Raw genomic sequence first — 5,540 nt, forward strand, 5'->3', positions numbered from 1 at the left:
GAAAAAAATGAGGAGAGAGAAATTGGTTAGGATATTTTCGAAAATTTTGAGAAAAGATAAGATAGAAGATATGATTTGTAAAAGATAAATATGATAGGAAAAAGATGTAATTGAAGATTGAAAATATATAAAAGATATTTGAAAAAGATAAATTTGTTTTGAAAAAGATATTGTGAAGATTTGAAAAAGATATTTATGAGTTGAAAAGATTTAAAGAAGGAAAAGATATAGATTTGTTTTGAAAAAGATATAATAAATTATTTTTTTTAAATCTTAAAAGGATAAGATTTGAAAAATTTTGAAATTGAAATCTGAATTTTTATAAAAAAAATTCGAAAATATGGCTTAAAAATAGTTAAAAAAGATAATTTTTTTGAATTTTGAATTTTTAGATCTAATGCTCCTTGTTTTCGAAAATTTTGGAAGGAAAACACCAAAGAACACCAAACTTAAAAATTTTAAGATCAAAACACAAAGAAGACTCAAGAATACTTTGAAGATTCACAGAACAATAAGAACAAAAGAAAGAACACCAAACTTAAAATTTTTAGAAAACTTCAATAGAATTTTCGAAAATTATAAAAAGATTAACAACAAAACACCAAACTTGAAGTTTGGCACAAAATTCAATCAAAGAAAAATTATTTTTGAAACAGATTTTAAAAAGAAGATACCCAATAATCAATAACATAGACCAACGCTCTAGCCAATTGGGCAGTAAATGTAACGTGTTTTAAAGATGTATTATTTTTATAGATAAAAATAAATTTTTGAAAACTAATATTTTGAAAAAGCACAAGAAAAACAAGAAAAGACACAGAACAAGACAAACCAAAGATCAAACAAGAAAAATTGACAAGAACAATTTGAAGATCAAGGAAAAACAAAGAGCACTAATTCGAAAATTTAAAGGAAAATACAAGATATGCAATTGACACCAAACTTTGAACAAGACACTAAACTCACAAAAAAAATTTAAAAATTGATAAAGAAAAATAATATTTTTGAAAAATTTTTGAAAAGGAAATACAGGACTCAGAATTTAATGACTCTATAGCAACAAAAATAAATTATTCCTAATCTAAGCAACAAAATAAACCTTTAGTTGTTCGAACTCGAACAATCCCTGGTAACGGCGCCAAAAACTTGGTGCACGAAATTGTAATCCCAATATCAAAATTAAGATTTCTTATGATTTCGTACCACTAACCAGTAAGTGCATTGGGTCGTCCAAGTAATACCTTACGTGAGTAAGGGTTGATCCCACGGAGATTATTGGTTTGAAGCAAGCTATGTTTATTTTATTATTCTTAGTCAGGATATCAATTATAATTATCAATTTGAATTATTAGAAAAATAAAAGAGCTTGAAATAATTACTTGTTATGCAATAATGGAGAATATGTTGGAGTTTTGGAGATGCTTTGTCCTTCTTATTTAAGCTTTCCTCTTGTATTCCTCTTCCCACACGCAAGGCTCCTTCAATGGCAAGATGTATGTAGGGTGTCTGGTGCACGGAATTGTGATCATCAACAATGGCTCCAATAATTTGGTAGCTCTCACACATGAATTACACTTAGTCACAACTCCACACAACTAACCAGCAAGTGCACTGGGTCGTCCAAGTAATACCTTACATGAATAAGGGTCGATTCCACGGAGATTGTAGGTATGAAGCAAGCTATGGTCATCTTGTAAATCCTAGTCAGGCGGATTCAAATGTGATTAGATTAGTTAATTAAAAGATAAATAAAATAAACAGGAAATAAAGATAAAGTTACTCATGTAATCTAGTGGTGGGAATTTCAGATAGGTGCATGGAGGTGCTGTGTTCCTTCCGAATCTCTACTTTCTCATTACATTCATCCAATCCTTCTTACTCCTTTCCATGGCAAGCTGTATGTAGGGCATCACTGTTGTCAATGGCTACATCCCATCCTCTCAGTGAAAAAGGTCCAAATGCTCTGTCACAGCACGGCTAATCATCTGTCGGTTCTCAATCAGGTTGGAATAGAATCCAGTGATTCTTTTGCGTCTGTCACTAACGCCCATCCTTCAGGAGTTTGAAGCTCGTCACGGTCATTCAATCCCGGATTCCTACTCGGAATACCACAGACAAGGTTAGACTTTCCGGATTCACATGAATGCCGCCATCAATTCTAGCTTATACCATGAAGATTCTGATTAAGGAATCCAAGAGATATGTGCCCGGTCTAAGGTAGAACGGAAGTGGTTGTAAATCACGCGCGTTCATAGGTGAGAATGATGATGAGTGTCACGGATCATCACATTCATCAAGTTGAAGTGCAACGAATATCTTAGAACAGGAATAAATCGAATTGGATAGAAAATAATAGTAATTGCATTAAAACTTGAGGTACAACAGATTTCTGATGGAGGACCTTGTTTCACTCATGAAATTAAAGTGGCCTTAGACAGATCAGAGACTAAATTTGCTAAATTAGAGGGGCTCTGCTCAGAATTCTCTGTCTGTTGCTGAGAAGATGATGGAAAAGGCTTGTTATTGCTTAGCCTGTTTCTTCCACCATTATTAAAGCCTTGTTAAGGCTTTTGTTGATCTTTCCATGAGAAAGTTGGATGATTTCTCCATGATGAATTATAGGTGTTTCCATAAGGTTCACCCATGTAATTTACCTCTGCTATTGCAGGGTTCTCAGGAACATAAGCTTCTTCAGAAGCTGCTTCTTTAGTACTGTTGGATGCATTTTGCCATCCATTCAGACTTTGAGAAATCATGTTGACTTGTTGAGTCAACACTTTTTTCTGAGCTAATATGGCATTCAGAGCATCAATTTCAAGAACTCCCTTCCTCTGAGGCGTCCCATTATTCACGAAATTCCTCTCAAAAGTGTACATGAATTGGTTATTTGCAACCATGTCAATAAGTTCTTGAGCTTCTGCACGCATTTTTTTAAGTGAATGGATCCACCTGCAGAATGGTCCAATGACAATTTGGAAAACGAAGATAGACCATAATAGAATATATCTAATATGGTCCATTCTGAAAACATGTCAGAAGGACACTTTTTGGTCATCTGCTTGTATCTTTCCCAAGCTTCATAGAGGGATTCACCATCTTTTTGCTTGAAGGTCTAAACATCCACTCTAAGCTTGCTCAGCTTTTGAGGAGGAAAAAATTTATCCAAGAAGGCCGTGACCAGCTTATCCTAGGAGTCCGGGCTATCTTTAGGTTGTGAGTCCAACCATGTTCTAGCTCTGTCTCTTACAGCAAAAGGGAAAAGCATGAGCCTGTAGACTTCAGGATCTACTCCATTCGTCTTTACAGTCTCACAAATCTGCAAGAACTCAGTTAAAAACTGGTAAGGATCTTCAGATGAAAGTCCATGAAACTTGCAGTTCTGTTGCATTAGAGCAACTAATTGAGGTTTTAGCTCAAAATTGTTTGCTCCAATGGCAGGAATAAAGATGCTTCTTCCATCAAATTTGGACGTTGGTTTAGTGAAATCACCTAGCATTCTCCTTGCATTATTGTTGTTGGGTTCGGCTGCCATCTCCTTCTCTTGTTCAAAAATTTCAGAAAGGTTGTCTCTGGATTGTTGTAATTTAACTTCTCTTAGTTTCCTCTTCAGAGTCCTTTCAGGTTCAGGATCAGCTTCAACAAGAGTGTCTTTTTCCTTGTTCCTGCTCATATGAAAGAGAAGAGAAAAAGAAAAGGAAGAAGAATCCTCTATATCTGGACAAAGAGGATCCTTATTATTAGTAGAAGAAGAAAGGAATAAAAGTGGAGAATCCAATCACAAGGGTGAGGATAGAGGCAGTGATTGGAGATGAAGAGAGGTGAAGAGAATAGTTAGTAAATAAATAAATAAATAGAAGAAGAGAAGAGAGGGAGAATTCAAAAATAATTTTGAAAAAGTAGTTAATGATGTTCGAAAATTAAAGATAAGATATAATTAAAATTAAAATTTAAAACAATTAGTTAATTTAAAAAGAATTTTGAAAAAGGGATGAGATATTTTCGAAAATTAGAGAGGGAAAAGTAGTTAGGTGATTTTGAAAAAGATAAGAAACAAACAAAAAGTCAAATAGTTAGTTGAAAAAGATATTAAAGTCAAATTTGAAAAGATAAGAAGATAAGAAGTTAGACAAGATATTTTGAAATCAAATTTTTGAAAAAGATAAAATTTTGAAAAAAGATATGATAAAAAGATAAGATAAAAGGATTTAAATTTTTAAAATTAAAATTAATTACTTAACTAAAAAGAAACTAAAAGATATGATTCTAGAATTTAAAGATTGAACCTTTCTTAACAAGAAAGTAACAAACTTCAAATTTTTGAATCAATCACATTAATTGTCAGCGTAATTTCAAAAATTTGAAATAAAATTAAGAAAAAGATTTTGAAAATAATTTTAAAATTTTCGAAATTAATAAGATAAAAATGAAAAAGATTTGATTTTTGAAAAAGTTTTGAAAAGATAGGATTTTTGAAATTGAAAATTTGACTTGACTTGTAAGAAACAACTAATTTTTAAAATTTTTGACTAAGTCAACTCAAATTTTCAAAAATTATGAGAAATTCAAGGAAAAGATATTTTTTTATTTTTTTGAATTTTTAATGATGAGAGAGAAAAACACAAAAATGACCCAAAACATGAAAATTTTGGATCAAAACACATTATTCATGCAAGAACACTATGAATGTCAAGATGAACACCAAGAACACTTTGAAGATCATGATGAACATCAAGAACATATTTTTGAAAATTTTTTTATGCAAAGAAAACATGCAAGACACCAAACTTAGAAATCTTTAATGCATGGACACTATGAATGCAAAAATGTATATGAAAAACAATAAAAGACACAAAACAAGAAAACATCAAGATCAAACAAGAAGACTTACCAAGAACAACTTGAAGATCATGAAGAACACCATGAATGCATGAATTTTCGAAAAATAATGCATAATTTTTTTAAAAACATGCAATTGACACGAAACTTAAAAATTGACTCAAGACTCTAACAAGAAATACAAAATATTTTTTATTTTTATGATTTTATGATTTTTTTGTATTTTTATTATTTTTTTTCAAAAATATTCTTTAGGAAAACGAAAATAAAGACAAATTTTTGAAAGATTTTTGAAAACTTTTTTGAAAAGAAAAATAAAATGAAAATTACCTAATCTGAGCAACAAGATGAACCGTTAGTTGTCCAAACTCGAACAATCCCCGGCAACGGCGCCAAAAACTTAGTGCACAGAATTGTGATCATCAACAATGGCTCCAATAGTTTGGTAGCTCTCACACATGAATTACACTTAGTCACAACTCCGCACAACTAACCAGCAAGTGCATTGGGTTGTCCAAGTAATACCTTACGTGAGTAAGGGTTGATCCCACGGAGATTGTTGGTATGAAGCAAGCTATGGTTATCTTGTAAATCCCAGTCAGGCGGATTTAAATGTGATTGGATTAGATAATTAAAAGATAAATAAAATTAACAGGAAATAAAGATAAAGTTACTCATGTAATCCAATGGTGGAAATTTCAGAT

The 5,540-nt window shown here is 31.7% G+C and overlaps 1 non-coding gene across 1 annotated transcript; it reads left to right on the forward strand.

Annotated features, from left to right (window-relative positions):
* Window positions 1-3,029: 3,029 nt before the first annotated feature.
* On the forward strand, window positions 3,030-3,133 carry LOC112715951 (small nucleolar RNA R71). The gene has a single exon (XR_003160090.1). It is a non-coding gene; the product is annotated as a small nucleolar RNA R71 (small nucleolar RNA).
* The last annotated feature ends 2,407 nt before the right edge of the window (window positions 3,134-5,540 follow it).

This window comes from Arachis hypogaea, chromosome 1 (genome assembly GCF_003086295.3).
Source record: "Arachis hypogaea cultivar Tifrunner chromosome 1, arahy.Tifrunner.gnm2.J5K5, whole genome shotgun sequence".
NCBI lineage: Eukaryota > Viridiplantae > Streptophyta > Magnoliopsida > Fabales > Fabaceae > Arachis > Arachis hypogaea.